Source organism: Camelus dromedarius, chromosome 11 (assembly GCF_036321535.1).
Source record: "Camelus dromedarius isolate mCamDro1 chromosome 11, mCamDro1.pat, whole genome shotgun sequence".
NCBI classification, from domain to species: Eukaryota; Metazoa; Chordata; class Mammalia; order Artiodactyla; family Camelidae; genus Camelus; species Camelus dromedarius.
Genome location: NC_087446.1, coordinates 23207065 through 23225841, shown reverse-complemented (window position 1 = coordinate 23225841; position 18777 = coordinate 23207065).

Here is an 18777-nt window from a genome sequence, read left to right as displayed (position 1 = left end):
TCATTTTTCAAACATTCCACTACTAAATTGCTTTATTAACATGACATATGCATATTGATTTCAAAAATTTACTACCAGGGAAAATTATTTCTTGTGCAACAAAATTCTAACTCTTTTATTAATGTAAGTTTTAAGATAATTTTGAGATTGTGATAATTGTAAATAAGAAAACCAAAGGTAATATTATTTTCAGAATAGCTTTGACACATAAATAGCTTATATTTTATATAACTAAAATGACAATATGTGGTAGTTTGCATATGTTTTAAGTTAGATGTAGTTTCTAGACAAATTTTTTTTAATAAGAAATCTCTTTATGCTGCTCAGTTTAATTTGGGGAATTTCAACATTTTTTTGTATCATTTGCATAAATTTCCTTTGAGTCAGTAGGAATGAATTGAGAAATCCCATAATACTCAAAATATAATAATTATAACAGTATATTTCAATGCTTTTCACAAAAGTGATCATTTATCCATCACCTGGCATGTATATATTTATAAAAAATTATAAAGACAATTTCTGAGTGATTTTATTTCAATGTTAAATACATATTTATTTTGATAAATAGCAGAAGACTTGATTTTGATAAATTCATAATAAACATTGTGAAGTTTAGTTGAAACTAGGAAATTGGCAGACATCACATAAAGAAGTGAGAGTGATAAATAAGAACTTGAAAGTATTGCTAAGTATTGACAGGGTGTATAAAATATTTTCCTATTTATAATAACCTCCAAGCCAAAAGACTAACATAGCAGAGTACCCAACAAAAGAAATAACATCTAATAAATGAAATTATTTTACATTAATACTAGATAAAGCATAAAAAATACAAAATAAAAGGGGCTATTTAAAATAAACACAGTGATCATGCATGAGCCCTGAGAAAAGTTCCTACCTCAATTTTACAAGAATCAGGTTGAACTTTTCTATGAGCTTTTATTTTCATACTTCAAATATATCTCAGCTATGGGTATCTGCCAGCTTATGAATATTTATAGAACATTTCCTAGTTTCTCATGCAAGATAAATTCTAAAGAATTTCACAGACAGAGAGTTTGATTTTGCATGAGTCCCAGTTGCATATTTCCTAAAAGTGAAGAGATGTTAAATTGAAATCACAACAATACTGCTTGGGTCTAAAAGTGAATCTTGATTATATGCCATCCAAAAGAGGTTTGATTGAAGTATGGAAGTGTGCTTTTTTATTATTAAATTTCTATGAAATACTTAAAATTTTTTCTCTGTGAAACTTAAAAAATGTATTTCCCATCTGATGGCATTTTTATTAGTGAAAATATGGAGGAATGAAGGGGAGGCTTATAATCCTAAACCAGTGAAGAGTGGTTGGAGTACAGATTTTTTTCTCTCTCCCTGAGATATGACTAGAAATAGTCTGGGGTTCCAAGTCTGGGTTCCATGCAGGCAGACAGACATGCTTAGAGCTATTGTATTATTTTTTCCTAAGATAGTTTCAGAAACTGGGGTTCTGTCTTTGCATTAAGTCCTACTTCTGTTTTCAGAATATTAAATTTTATTGTTTGTTTTTCCTTAATTCAAAATTGAAGTGAGTTTTTAAAGCTATTATTCTAACTTACTTGAAAGTGGTAAAAGGACACAACATAAATATCAGTTTCTTTTGATATCTGATATCTTAGCTAATAATTTAAAATAGAATAGCTAAATTTACTTAGGTTGATGATGTAACAAAAACATAAGGTAACCCCTCTGTTTTGTAGTTGCAAAATTGTGTAGTAAACACATAGAAAGACTGACAATAGATAGGGGCATTGGTAGTCACCACAGAAAGGCACAGTGTGTGGGGCAGATGTGAGAGCGGGAGTGTGCTGAAGTCTGACTTTGCTTCTTCTTTCTCAGTAAAGTGAGAGACAGGTCATAAACTGAGCATTTATGTTGAGAAGGAGTGCTTGGAGGTTTCAGGGGAGAAGAGGAGAGATTAAATGGTTACATCTGATATGGGGGAGTGAAAAAATATGATTGCCGGGCACTATTAAGGATACACTTGAGCTACATTGGTTGCCATGACTTTAAAGGGAGACTGGTCAAGGTTAGACCTGTCAAAGCCATTGTGTTTTGTTTCCAGCCAGTGCAGATATACAAGAAGTAGATAAAACCAGAGTGTAATATCAACAGAATAAGTGGGAAGAGAGAAACACAAGGGGAAAAAGGAACATGCAAAAAACTGATATTAAAAATTGACTATGGAATGTAAATTAGGTAGGAAGAGGAGAAAGAAAAGAGAGAGTGATGACACAAAGTAAGGATATTCAGATCATCCATGTGCGTGCTATGTGTAAGAAATATGTCTGTTTTCTTACTAGGCAACTAACTGGGGGTCCCCACATTCAGATTAGTAGGGAAGTGCTAAAGAATAATTTTTACAGTATAGACTCACTGAATAACTTTGTTCAATAGAATGAGTCATTGAATAAATCTACCTACAGATAATCTTTTAGATGAGCTTTGTTTACTCTTTAATGTAAATTTCTTCAAGCCTCACACTAAATATTTTGTTAGCTGCATATAGGACTTTATGTATTGCTTTGTCCCACAAGCTAATGCTTCCTGGTTCATTCTAATGAAAAGAAAAACTAAATGTGATTGAAGAGGGATTTGGGAATCAGTCTCACCTGTTTTTCAGCATGAAAATAAAACAACAAACAATTGGGGCACCATTTTCCAACAATCTGGTTTGTGGTTTTGTTTGTTTATGTGTTTCTTTTCTATTAAGTGTCTATTCGGTTCAAGATTCTTGGCTAGGGCCAGTTATCCCTTAGGTTCCATGCTCAAAAGTAAGGTTCCCTGTGCCTTACATAAGGTTATTAAAAACTTTGAGGTTCTGTTGGTAATATAGGTAGCTGCCTCCAATTGAGTTAAAATTTAGTAATTAATTACTTGTCTTGCTGTAAAATAGATTTTAAGTTATATATTATATTTTTGTTAAAGGCATCAGAGAGATCTGTTTTCCCTAGCTTTATGGAGGTATGATTGACAAGTAAAATTGTATATATTTAAGATATGATTTCATGTATACATTGTGACATGATTACCATAATCAAGTTAATTAGCACATCCATCACCTCACATAGTTACCATTGTGTGTGTGTGTGTGTATGATGTGAACACGTATGATCTACCCTCTTAGTAAATTTGAAGTGTACAACATAGTTTTATTAATTATAGTCACAATGTTGTACATTAGATCCCCTGAACTATATTCATCTTTATAGCTGTAATTTTGTCTCCTTTGGCCAACATCTTCCTATTTCCCTACCTTACAGCCCATAATAATCTCCATTCTGCTCTCTGTTTCTCTGTGTATGACTCTTTGGATTCCACATATACATGATGCTGTAGAGTGTTTGTCTTTCTCAGCCAAGTATGGAATTTGGTGCCCAACAAATGACTAAGTGAAAGACAAAACTTCTAGATACCATCTGTTATCTAATGACTATTAGTGTGAATGATTTTTTTTTAATGTTGCTATTTTTTTTTTGAGGGGAGGTAATTAGGTTTATTTATTTAATTAGTTATTTTAATGGAGGTACTGGGGATTGAACCCAGGACTTCCTGTATGCTAAGCATGAGTTCTAACCACTGAGATACACCCTCTCCCCCAATTGTTTGTTGTTTTATTTTTGAATAATATTTTATGGACTTCAATACTAATTAATGTGCTTAGAGAAATATATATCATTTCCTAGCCCATGTGGTCAAACACTATTAAATGACTGTTGTGCAGGTGTTCAGTGAAGAGTTCACACTTTTTCTCACAGATTTGGATATTCTGCCAGTCTTTATGCTGTTTTAAAATTAAGTTAATCTGAACCTTAATCTGTGCTGCTATATTTAGTGCATACATAAATACATTCTTCTTCATCTTAATATTATTATTATTATGTTGTATATAATAATACATAGAGGCTGCATTCCCCAAATACTGTGATATATGGCTTCAGGGTATTTGTATAGTAGGGAGCATCAGCTGGAAATAGTGTGGTATATCTTGCCTCAACTATCATCTCTAGAAAAAATTACATTTCCTCTATGGCTCCAGCATATACAGAAAATGCTTATCAGATCCAGATGCTATTCATGACAGTAGGCTCTCTACTTATGCAACCTTCCTTCTCCTTTCTGTCCCTCTGGCCTAGGAATTAGCAACTTTATCTCTTTGAAATCTCTAATTTTCTTTAGTGTTCTTCATTAGCTTCTCAGATTTTCCATCAACTCTGTAACCAATTCACTGTAATGATGTCCCTTTATTTTATTTTATTCTTTAATGTTTTGTATTGAGGTAGAGTTGATGTACAGTATTATGTTTCAGGTGTACAGCATAGTGATTCACAATATTTAAAGGTTATATTTCATTCACAGTTATTATAAAATAATGGCTGTGTTTCCTGTGTTGTACTGTGTATCTTGTAGCTTACGTATCTTATACAAAATAGTTTGTACGTCTTAATCCACTACCCGTCTCCCACCCCTCCCCTCCTCACTGGTAACCACTAGTTTGTCCTCTATATCTAAGAATCTGTTTCTTTTTTGTTATATTCACTAGTTTGTTTTATCTTTTAGATTTCACATATAAGTGATATATGCATATAACATTCATCTTTCTCTGTCAGACTCACTTAGTATAATGCTGTCCATCTATGCTGCTGCAAATGGCAAAACTGTATTATTTTCTATGGCTGAGTAGTATTCTATTGTGCGCATTGTATGTATATGTATATATACGTATATACATATACACACTACATATTTATCCATTCATCTATTGAGGGACACTTAGGTTGCTTTCATATCTTGGCAATTGTAAATAATGCTGTCATGAACATTGGGATGCAGGTATCTTTTCGAGTTAGTGTTTTTGCTTTTGTTTTTGGATAAATACCCAGGAGTGGAATTGCTGTATAATATGGTATTAGTTTTTTTGGGAAACCTCCATACCATTTTCCATAGTGGCTGCACCAATTTATATTCCTTCCAACAGTGTATAAAGGGTCCCTTCTCTCCACATCTTCACCAACATTTGTTACTTGTGGTCTTTTTGATGATAACCATTCTTAATGTCCCTCTATTTTAAATACAGGTTTCTATTTCCCTTGCTCAACCCTGAATGATAGAAACATTATGTAAGTTTCACTGATAGATGCATACCAGAATATATCGATATACATTCATTTGTTCATCCAACAAACATTTATTAAGTACCTCTTTGGAGATAGTTACAAAACAGGGTTTTGCAAATACATCAGTAAGCAAAATTAAGTGGAGTTTTTCCTTATAAAACTCTGTGTAACAGATCAACAGATATGTAAGAGGTATCACATAAATTCTTGGTGTTGGACTGGCTGTGAATAAGGTTGGGGATGGGGAAGAGAAAGCTTTTGCATAAGTAGATTGATATTTGTCAACTGCTCTGAAAGTAATGTTGCGTGAGGACCAGGTTTTGTGGGGGAAGTTATTGAGATGTGTTTTGTTTTGTTTTGAAATGTTGAATTTTAGATGTCTTTGATATATCAAAACATTCAAAGATAGTTGCAAAGTAGGCAACTGGAAAAATCAAGGCTCAGGATAAATACTTGTTTGTCATTTGTAGACAACTGAAATTAGAAATCCTGGAAATGAATGAGATTGCCTCAGGAAAGGGCATAAAAGAAGTTAGGATGGATTTCTAGAAATTTATAAACCTGTAGACTTGAAAATAGTCCAAATCAGGAAATGAGTGATCATAACTTTTCCCAGAACTACCTTTAAATATTCTCATAATTATATTTCAACTATTTATAAATGAATTGTTTCTCAGAATCTAAGAACAAAACAACTTTAAAATTCCATCACATGAAATGTTTTTAAATATAATTATTATGTTTTCCTTTATGTGTACTTTTTAATGGCACAAATGCATTAATACTTCTCTCTGGATGTCTGACCTTGAATAATACCTAAATCTTAAAGATAATTTTCTCACCTAACCTCAGCCATAGACCAAAACATATAGAGAATTATGTGAAAAAGTTTTTAACAGCTAACACTTTTTAAAAATGTACCCACACATTTATTCATTCCTCCCAAATGCCAGTATATTGATATATACTATGTTTACATAAAGACATACTTTCACTGACAAAATTTCTTTTATTAATTTCTCATAGAAAAACTGTATTCTTCAAATATTTGTTTAAAATCCAATTTAAAGCCCCATTAGAGAATAGGTTTAGAATGTCTTTTTTCCTCCAGATTTTTTTGAGGTATAAAAGACAAATAAAAATTGTATATATTTAAGGTGTATAATGATGTGTATATATATATGTATACACACACACACACACACACACACACACACACAGGCATGCCTCAGAGATATTGCAGGTTTAGATCCAGATTACCACCATCAAGCTAATATCTGAATAAAGCAAGTCACACAAATGTTCTGGTTTCCCAGTGCACATAAAAATTATATTTATACTGCATTCTAATTTGTTAAGTATGCAATAACGTGTCTTAAATAACAATGTAAAAACCTTAATTAAAAAGTACTTTATTGCTAAAATATGCTAACCATCATCTGAGCCTTCAGTGAGTCATAGTAGTAACATCAAAGATCACTAATCACAGATCACCACAGCAAATATAATAATGATGAAAAGTTTGAAATATTGCAAAAATTACCAAAATGGGATACAGAGATATGAAGTGAGTAAATGCTGTTGGCAAAAATGGTTCTGATAGACTTGCCACAAACCTTCAATTTGTAAAAAATAGAGTATCTGTGAAGTGCATTAAAGCAGAGCACAAAAAAAACAAGACATGCCTGTATGTTGTACTCAGGCAGTAAATCTCTTCAGTTCCAATGATATGACACAGGTTCCATCTCAGTGGAATCTCCATAAATAAAAACAAAACTCATTTAGTTCAGTTACAAGTGCAGCTAAACTGCATTCATGTATTGTAAGAGAAATCAGTCATACATAGATTGATTATAACCAAACAAAACCAAAGCTGCTTTTATAGAAAGAAAATCTGGAACAATGAGTTGACTTTGTTTTCATCTCTTCTGGTAAACTAATTGCCTGGAAGTTAACAAAAAGTCAAGCTATACCCTTGAACAGGTTGACTCCATCATCAGGCAAAATAAGTTCACTAATTAATAGACTTTCTTGAGAATTTTATAGTTTCATTTGTGGAGTGTACTTGATATCTCTGTGTAATGGCTACTAGTGACCTCTTCTTGGCATTTCTACCTTTATTAAGGTAGAACTACAGTCCACCCTTTATATACACAAGTTCTATGTCTGTTGACTCAATTAACTATAGATTAAAAAGACCAGTGAAAAAAATTCAAGAAAGTTCCAAAAAACAATATTTGAATTTGAGATGCACCAGCAACAATTTACATAGCATTTATGTTGTATTCACAACTATTTGCATATCATTTACATTGTACTAGGTATTGTAAGTAATCTAGAAATGATTTAAAGTACATGGGAGGATGTGTATAGGTTATATGCAAATACTCCACAGTATTTTATATAAGGGACTTGAGTGTCTGTAGATTTTATATCAGTGGGGGTTCTGGAAACAGTCCCCTGCACATACTGAAGGATGACTGAAAATCATCTATCTCTTTATAATGCTATTTACATTTAAAAATGTGTATATTAAAGGTATTATCATGTTCATAATTACATACATTATATAAAATACATTATATATATTATGCATATATATAATATTTTATGTATCAATTTTAGTGTTCTAAAGGAACTTAGTAGCATAATTTTGGACTTGTTTGTTTGACATATGGAATCCATCAGAATAAAGAACAACCATTAATAGGTAAATGCTGTTATATCTCCCGTGATTAAAAACTCTTTTAGAGAGAATATATAACACATTAGATCTAACATTGAAATAAACAAATATAAGTGGTAAGAATTTGGAAACTTAAGTGAGTTGGACCTAGTAAAGTGAGGATAATATGATTGCAGTAAGGAGGATCCTGCAATATAAATTCTTAGTAAGGTAAAATATCAATCTGCTTAGGCAAAACTAGAAATTCAATTAGACACTTCTATAAAAATGTAAAAACTGACTCACACTAGATGTTATTTTTATCAACTCAAAGTCATTGGAAATGAATATATATGAAATTGGTAAAAAGAGTAGATGAAAACTATATGAATCAATTTGAATTCTCTCTTGGAGATGCATAAAAAGCCAAATGTTTTAATAATTGTTAAAGGCACTATTTCTATCCATCATCCATTTATCTAATCTCTATCTATCTATCTATCTATCTATCTATCTATCTATCTATCTATCTATCTATCTATCTCTCTCTCTCTCTCTCTCTCTCTTTCTCTCTATCTTCCATCATTATCTACCTACCTATATGCCTATATTTATTCTTCAGAATTATCTATTGCTTTCTGGTTTTTAATATTTTTTCTTGAGAGCTGAGAGTCTTACTGTTGCTTTTTTCCCACTAACATATATTTTTGAGGGGTCCTTTTAAAGATATTTCTGTCTGTAGCCATTCTGTTATTGTATGCTGAGGGGGTGTTTTTTTAATTTTTTTGTGTCTTTTGTATTTGTAACAATTTGAGTTTGTAGAGCCCCTTGCATTTCTGAGTTGATTTTTTTTATCAGATTGGGCAAATTATTGGTCACTGTTTCTTTATACATTTTCTCTATGCCATTTTTTCTCTCTTCTAATACTCCAATTACACTTATATTTGACCTTGCCACAGTTTTCTGTAAGTGTTTTTTGTTATTTCCTTCTGTAACTCAGTTTGGATAGTTTGTATTAATCTGCTTAAATTTTTGATAAACTCATTAACTGTTTATTTTATTTTCAACTCTAGAAAACATACTTAATTTATTTTTAAAAATTCCATGTTTTTCTCTATTTTCTACATAATAATCATATTTATATTAAAAACATTGTCTGCTAAGTACAAATAAAATCCATTATACTAAAACCGCTATTGACTTTTTTTTTCTTCTAGATTTTTTTGTCCTATAATTCTTAAAAAAAATTCTGATAATATTTTATTGAGTGCTAGATAAGCATTGGTATGAGAAAAATTTTAAGGACACAGATGAAATTATCTTCCTCTAGAAAGGGCTCTCACTTTCTTCTTTAGCATAAGACAGAGTGTGAGCTGAATTCTGAATCCAGTCAAAGACTGAGCTTAGTCAAACCAGGATGCAGTTCGGTTAGGCTCTTTACTATGATTTACCCACCTTTTAAAAGATAAGGTCCTCCTGAGCTCTCAGATAAGGGTCTTGCTTATTTGTTGTTTTGTTTTTGTTTTTTAAACAAGGACCTTTTCTTCTATTGGGTGATTAGCTCTTTCCTATCACAGAACTATGGAAAATTGTTTTGCAATTGAGAGATTTTTCTTGTTTCTAGAATTCTGATGCATACACATCAGAATTTGTCAGCTATCTCTAGGGGCACCACTCAAGTGTATTAGGTGTTTTAAGTTTCAGCTGTATTGCTCTCTCTGATGAAAGTTCCTGGATTTCTCTAACAAATTTCCTCTGTTCAAGTTTACCCCGGACCCTGTATTCTGGGCCTCTTGCACTTGCCCAGAAACAGCAAACACTCCAGGAAAAAAAGCAACTGCAGATAATAGGTTTTATGCTTCAGGTTTCTCTCTTTTTCAAAATCTTAGCCTGTCTGGTTTTCCCTGTTTCTGTAGCTCTCTGATGCTTTTAAGTAAATTATTTCTTTGTTTTATTTAGCTTTTATAGTTGTTGTCTATGTGAACATTGATCTGTCGCAAATTATTCCGTTCTAACCATAAGCAGAAATGCTTCCTACTTTTAAGATTCATTTCCATATACAAATTATGTGAAGCTCGAATGCTTGATTTTGAATCTTGAATTTACCCATCACTGTTTACATGACCAAGAAAAAGTAATTTAATCTCATATCATCTCAACTCCTAATTGTGTAAGCAAGAGAAAATCTACCAACTGATAGATGTGTTATGAGAATTAGTTAATACATAGAAAGTGCTTGAAATAGTGGCAGCCTTATTTTAAGTCCTAAATAATATATTAGCTATTCTTATTGCTTTTATTTTTGTTGTTTAAATCATGAAGTTAGCATATATATGTGGCTGTTTTAGGATAATACAATTCAGAAGTTTAATTTAGTTCTAAAAATATTTATTAAAGAAGTGGCATGGGCAAGGCCTAGTAGCATAATTGCTATGCACTGTAGTGATCAAGATGAAAGTAAATGCTGTCTCAGGAAGTACATGCATTAGCAGAGTACTTGTGCAAAGAACAGTAAGTTCTGTAAGAAAAGCAAAAGCAAAGATAAGTTTAGAGGCAGAGCAGAGAAAGTTGCCCCTCCTCATCAGATGTTAGATTAACCTATTGGCAGCTCAGAAGATAAGTACAAATAGTCCTACCTGCTCAAGCCACTTTAAATACTCTCCCTAATAAGTTCTACTTGTGTAGAATGGAAGTTCTAATTACCCAAATGCTGCCCCTAAGCACAAACTAGGTTCCTGAAATATCTTTGAATTGGCTCATTGACTGCATTGAATATGCTGCTCAGAACCGACAGAGAAACTGCCAGGGAAGAACTTGGCTGTAAAGCAAATTACATTTTTAAAAAGTTTCAGAAGTGTTTATTCCAACCTGTTTAAGAGTCTCTTAATTGTCTTCCTCTGAATGAAAGTCTCATTAAAGTGCATGTGAATATTCAGCATTTTTAAAGCAATAGTTTCCTTGTCCACCTTTGTATTTTTACAGAATTTATATTCTGAATGAATTTGGCTAGTGTCAGTTTAAATGGGGTTGAATATATTTAGACTAATACTTGTGAACAATTCAATGATTGTCTTCTTCTAGTGAACCACAGACTTGCTGGTTGCTTTTAACAAGGGAGAAAATGAGAAGGAGAAAAAAAAGTGTATTGAGATAAGTTGAGGCAGAAATTTGTGTTATAGTATTAAAATTTCTTTTAAGCCGTATTCAAAAACATTTATCGAACACTAACTGTCTGCCAGAAATACTAGAAAAGAAAAACAACTAAATCAGTGTTAGTCTTATTTTTTTTTTTTTACCACTAGCCCCATTCTTCTCAAAATTCACATGTAAATCAAAAAGTGTTAACAACTTTAATGCTGCAAATGACTATATTGGTAATGTAGTTTATATGTTCCAGATAATTTAATACAAAGCTTATTTTATACTAATATTACAATAGGTATTAAATTTGTTAGCAAAACTATCTTTACGATAGTTATGAAATATTGAAATTGCCAGTGAGAAAACTGGTCTTTATTTCAAGAAGAGTTTTTTAAACTATTAACAAATATCTTTTAAAAATTTCATCAAGATTGTTCTAAAATGTTTTATACACTTTTAAGTAAGCATCCATATATTTTACAATAAAAATATGAAAAGTAAATCAGAGAACTACTGAATTTAACCATCACAAATGTAACATAAAAGTTGAAATTGCAATACAGTAGCTTTGGTATAATAGGGACAATAGCTTAGATATGTATAATTTGTAAGGCACTTATTTTTAAGGATATGGCTTGCTACTTGTTCCATAACTCCAGCATCCTAGAATACACCCTTCCGATGCATCACATTATGAGAATATAAAAAAGAATGAGGGAGATGACTAAAGGAGGTTTTTGTAAGTAGGATATCTTTCAGAAAAGCAGGGCTACGGGCCCCCTTTCCTATCCACTTCATTGGGGTAGTATCTACCTTTCAAAGACTATGAGGGTGGGACTTCTGTTAAGCTATTCAGAATATTTAATATGAGTATCATGTAGATTGAAGATGTACTGCATTGGAGATCTCATCCTGCTAAAGAAATTTAAGACAACTAGAGATAATCTGGAGAATTATTTTGAATTTGGAACGTTTAGAGTGCTGCTTTGCTGAGATCAGTTGGGCTGAACTCCCAGAATTTGTAGCATACAGGTATGCATGACTGTTTCCCATGGAAGATATACTAGTCCCATGTGACTCTGTGGGATTGTCTTTGACTCTTCAGGCTGCCTCGAAAGGTGAAGGCTCTCTACCAGCAAAAACCTAGATGTGAACTCCTAGAGCCTGAGGAAGGAGCCAAAAATGAGAACCAGAAGAAAATAAAAGCATTCCAGGGTTTAAAGAATTTCAGGATGGGGGGGCCTAGTGGGTAGGCCTTCTGAGGATTACTTGAAAATATCCCATAACAAAATCATGTTGAAACACTTACTAGCTCCACAAAGAGCACAAGCCCAGCTTAAGATGCTGCTAACTTAAATATGAGCATTCTTTTTCCTTTTTAGAAAATTTAGAGATGACACCAACCACATACATCCTTTTCATATGGTGAATTTGTAGCCAAAAGCTAGTCCAAGTTACACAAGGAGATAATGTTTAAAGAAAGCTCAGAGTTCAAATGATATTTTAGACTGAACTTTTTCTATTACTAATTGAATGAAATAGTAAGAGTGTTTGTGGCCTGTAAGAGTAAACTGAGCAAAAAAATGGAAAATAGGTATGGGTGATGATAAATGCAAGAGTCAGATAGATGATTAACTAAATTTCTTAATTTTTTCTAGAAGATTGGCTAGAGTGATGGCTAGATTACCATCTTGCTAAACAATTCCCCTATAGTGCTTCATCTGTTGGGTGGGCCTTGATTTGTCTAAGTCTATGACAGTGATCTTCCTACACCCTAGCCCCTATTACAGGGATAAGGGACAGACAGTGACCTGACCTTAAGTGAATCAGCACAGGACATTTCCCAACCAAACAGATATGCTGAGGTGATGTTAATCAGTCCAATTCTCATGGCATCTGTTAGACATTCGTGGGTAAAAAGTATTTCCTCTCTCCATAGATTTGAGTGAGAAGGAATCTACCTTCAATTTTTGAGAGCCACCGTGAGATCATGAGAACAGCAAATAACGGGGGAAAACCAAATATACACAGAGCATTCATGAGAGAGAGTCACAAAGATTTAGAGACATGGACCCAACTGAATTGACTGAAAAGTCTAACCTATGACATCAATTAAACTCCTTTCTTATTTGGCCTGTTTGAGTTGGATTTTCTCTTATTTGTATCCAAAACATACTCATATAGATATGTTTACAGATTATAAAATAATGTTAAATGTGACTTCAGGCAATTACACATGATCATGATTTCATATTAAAAGATATGTATAAAGAGGATTTCACAGCTAGCTGCTCCTTTAAGAGGGCAAAATAGCAGTATGTTTGATAGTGTCGGCAATGGAATTGTGTTCCTGAATTTCTGATTCATTTTTTTTTTTGAGCTGTTTCTTCATGTATCCAGTTTGAAATGGAAATACCACTGGAAAAATCTGAGAAGCAATCCGTACCTTTCTCTGTAGTATGCCAGACTTAAAGAAAAAGAAAGTTTAGATGAGATTGATTTTCAACATGTGCACTTATCTTGAAAGGACTGTCAGTGGAGGGTTATAATACTGCCAGTTGTCCTCAAATGGCTTCAGAGAGAAAGGCAAACAGCAAGACTAAGAATAATAAAGGAAAAACAGGGTAAAATTAAATTAAACTGTAAGACTTTATCCCCCTTTCTATTTTCCCCATATAAGATCAAGAGGACAGGTTCTGTATGAACTCCTATTGCTGCCGTTACCACAATTTATCAAAGATATAATGATTTAATACTCATTTATTGTCTCCATTTATGTAGGTGAGAAGTCCAAAGAAGCTTGAATAGATTCTCTACATGGGGGATAAAATCAGTGTGCTAGATAGGGTTGCAGTTTTCATCCAGGTCTTGTAGTCCACCTCCAAATTCACTGATTGTTGGCAAAATTAATTTCCTTCTCCTAATTCCCATGAAGTCCTCCTTACCTTCAAATAAGCAACAGGAGATATGTCCTTCCTAGGCTTTTATTCTCTTATTTGCCTTCTGCTACTATCCAGAGAAAGATCTCTACTTTTAAGGGTCCATGTAATTAGACTGAGTCTACTGGATAATTCATAATCTCCCTAATTTATGATCAACTGATTAGTAATTTTAATTATATCTCTGAAGTCTCTTTTGCCATGTAATATAACATTCAAGGAATTCATGGAAGTAACACCAGTGGGTGAAGGTCATGGGACTACCACAGGTTTTGTTTTGTTTTTATTTTTTGAGAGGAAACATGAGCATAATAGAATAAAAATCACTGATTATATTCTAATCTTGGTTTAATTACATGACAGTTCACTTATATGAGACAAATAAGCACTCTGAGTTTCATTTCCTTCACACTTTTGAAAAACAAATAAAAAATTGCCTTTATTAATTAATGCTTTACAAAATCAGATTTATATAAAAGCTTGATATTATTTCACATTCTTCCTAATGCATATTGCAGAATTTTATAAACATCATTTGCCAAATAAATCATTGAATCGCTACATCTGAAGGCCATAAAAAGGCCAACAACATAATAGATGACATTTGCTTGGAACTTTATATCAGTTTTATACTTAAAAATTCATATGAGATCTGTTTTTTTTCTAGTAACTGCCTTTTGCAAATTACAATATTTCGTGAGGCATTAAATATTTTTCATTTTTTTTAACAGTTCATCTTTGCAGAACACTCTGATGAACTAGAGCTCTTGACAAAGATGACTCAGTAAACAATAGTCCAGTTGGAAGACAAAGTGTTAACAGACTTACCATCCATTCACACGTTACTCACTTTACTTAGGTCAACTTATTGTAGTACAAGAGCTGTGATCAGAAAAACAATGAAGGATCTGACACAAAAGGCAAATTCTTTCTAAAATTAAAAAAATACGTATTTAACTATAGTTTTAATTATAATACAGAGACGCTTATGACCACATAAACTATGTTTTTAAAGAAAAATATTATACTGAACCCAACAACAGATCATGCTTTCTTTTTTCTCATGTTCAATTCTAGCCTTCCTGTAACTCCATGCACATCTTTCACAATTGTAATCACAATATACATAAAATAATATATTTACTTCTCCTACCAAATGTTACATGGTAAACACTTTTCCATTTTTCTACATGACTCGACTCTGATAGTTGGCTAAGTCTATCAATTTCATGAAATGTAAAATTCCTTAGCTATTCTATTTTTGGACACTTTAGATGATAGTATGTTTTTAATATAAATAAGGCTGAATATTTTGAAACAGTTATTTCTTTTTTAAAACAATATTAATTTCTAGAAATTAGATTATTTAGAAAGGTTTTGAACATTAAAAAGAAATTAGACAAATACTTTGAGAAAAATCCCTGGAGTAATTTTTTCAGAGGGCTTATTGGATACATCTTTTGTGGATATATGTGGATTGTTTTGGCTGAAAAGATAAGGCCACCCACAGCACAGATTTGTTTTCAGACTCCATCTGTTTGGTATATATTGTGTAGATTAGAAAAAACTTCTGACCCCAGTGAGACAGAATGTTTAGTAATATTTCTATCATATTCTTCAATTTCTTTGTGAGTCACTCTCTCCAGATGCCTAACAAGATTGTGAGCTTTGCAAAAACCTTTCAGAAATGGAATCTACATCTTAAAAAAGAGTAAGGATTAATGAACACATTGCATTCATCACAGAAATGCTACTTAAATACCAAATAATGGTTGGTATGTAGCAAGTGTGGAGTACAAGGCATGTGGACCGGACTTATGGTCTAAATCTTTGTGATGAAAGCAAACATCCCTGAATGTGAGGGGGTGGGGCGTTTTCTGCTTGTGTGTGTGAGAAAGACTATCTAAAATACTGTTGTACAAAATTTTTATCTGCATAGAAATTTTTGTATTATTGGTATAAGTTTGGACTAACTGATTTAATGATGTGCTCTTTATCTTCAGTTCCATTTTATGAGTTGATTTAATTCTTCATTTAAGTTTTATTCCTAATTTAACAGCAAACAGTAATGAATTTGAAAGGTAGAATGTGACATTTCATTCAACTCAGAAATGACCTAAACCTATATTTTCATTAGTGTACTGAAAGTGTTTTTTTTTTAAATTATGTTTTCCTTTCCTTTACTAATAGCACTGATTTTCTCTATTATTTCCTTAGCAGTTAATCATGTGTCATTTTGCACTATATATTGTATTGAGACAGGAAGGGGCCAGGGCACAGCCATTCAAGGAATGATAGAGCAATTAACATCAAAATCGTGGAAGAGTCAACCCCCAGTAGGCCCTGAGGCTCAAGATGGTGGGAGGTTTCACTTCTAGCAGATCTTGAGCTTCATTATACGCCCATTGTAATATATTAAAATGGTAAATAACATGCCCACAGGCACCATGACAGTCCCAAGGCTAGCCACAAAAGGTAAATGAGTGGGAAATGGCCAACTTCCTGGGAATCCCAGCCCCTTCTCCAGACTAGTTAGACTGTTCCTTGCACTTATTAGCATATGAAGCCACCAAGCCAAGGTGCCTCTCCCTCCCTACCCACAACCCCCCCCACCCCCGCCCCAGTTTGGAGACGGCCTGCACTCTGCACTCTGTCTATGGAGTGTGTACCTACTTTTACTCTAATCTGAGCACCCAACCCCCACACCTTGTGGCCTTTCTCTTGGCTTTTGATGCATCTCTAAATAAATCTACTTTTACTCAACTGTGGCTCGCTCTTGAATTCTTTCCTGCATGAAGCCAAGGACCCACACTTGGTGGGGCATGTCCCAGGAGCTCAGCCAAAGCCTGGGACATGGCCCTTCTCACGCCCCACATCCATTTTTCCTGCATCAGTATTGTTATTTTTAGTATTATTAGTATTGTTAACTCAATTTATTTTTGAATGCTCTTAATGGAAAGGAAGAACATATGAAAATAAGCCCAACTTTGCTAGCAGTTAAGAATTTGCCCAATATTTTGGAGGCTCCAGAAGGTAATTTTAATAGATGTTCACTAAGCTTTCTTCTAGTTTTAAATCCGTGACATTTATGAATCCTTTTGATTTATTTTTCAACATGATTATAAATTTCTTGGTGGAAGGGACTGTGAATTAAATGCCACTGTAAACCACACAGTGCCCAACAGAATGTCTTATACACTGTAAGTGCCCAATAAATGACGGTTGATATTGTCAGGGAATTAACTAAATGATGAGAGCAGAACTTTTATGTAGGGTTTATCAACTTTGTCACTTTTCATTCTGCTTTGGTTTCAAACCACTTTGTCTTCTATTGACAAATGTTTTTTAGACCAACAATTTCCTGATTGCTTGTCAATAATTTGGTCAGGCTTACAGAAGAAAGTCAATAAGCTTTTTTCTGACTCTACCTTTATTTTAAATATCCAATTTTCATGTAAACATACAAATACGAATATTAAGTTTTTAGTCAAATAGTTCCACCAGAAAACATTTGCTTCAGGTGGAATAGAAATTCACTTTACTCCTAAAATAATTTGGTATCAGAGTTATTACACATTGGTACTTTCTATTATACACTGATATTTTCTTTCTATTACATATTGGCATCTTTACTGGTCTATAGACATCTTCTGGCATTTATTTTACCTTCTACTTTTACACAAGATTGGGAAATAGGCATAGTTTTTATTAAGCTTGATCATTTTTCTTAAAACTGTGTTTCTTAACGTGGATTGTTCTTCAGGTTTAATCTTATGGAAATATGACTACAGAAGTCTTAAGTGTCTATATATATATATATATATAGAGAGAGAGAGAGAGAGAGAGAGAGAGAGAGAGAAATTTTTGAACTGATTTTAAGTCCTATATTAATACCTGAATATTATTATGTTACTGTTTTGCTGACAATGCACCATCCTATTTCTCCTCTCACTTAAACGCTTTATCTCTTCATCAGCTCCTCCTCTTCATCTTGATGCCAATCCTGGGCATCTTGTAAGACCAAAGGCATGGTCTGTTGATCTTTTCCTGTTCTACTTTCAGTGAGAAATAATCTCATATGCTTTCAGATTGTGCATTTATAGAAATAATTTTTGAATATGGTTCTACTGCTGATTAATCTTAAGTCTCATGTTCATTTCTGAAATAGAAAACTCTAATGCAGGATCTCTCTCACCTCAGATTTATAATATCAAAAACAAAGTCATCATTTTTCCCTCACAAATGGAATTCTTCTTATATAATTTATTTTTATATTTTTTCTTATATAATTTTGCTAAATGCTGTAGATGTTATACCAATATTCCAGATCAAACACTGAAATTCATAGTTAATGCCTCCTTCTCTTTCAACCAAGGAACTGCTAGTTATCATTTACAACACGTATCAAGTACACTACTTCTTTTCCAGTCTCACTTTTATTACTCTTATGTAGATCCTAATGAAACTAGGCTTGAATTGCTGGAAAAAATTACAACTAATCTTTTTAGACTCTACACTCTCCTTTCATTTAAATGTATTCAGTTACTTGATGCCTGGTAAATAACTGGGAAGTTTCGTTTTTGTTTTTGTTTTTGTTTTTGTTTTAATTAATAGTAGCTCTTAAAATGTGAGATGGCTGTGAAAACAGTTCAAGGCTATCACATGTATAAGAAATTCCAAATATTTAAAAATGATTAGAGAGGAGTGTAAGATGGTGATTCAGGAAGACCCTGAGGTCCCCTCTTCCCACGGACACACTGAATCTACACCTGAATATAGAGCAGTTCCTCCTGAAGAAGACTTGGGTGCTGATTGAACAGCTGTTGTATATATAAGAACACATAGAAACAGTTAGAAAAGATGAAGCCATGGT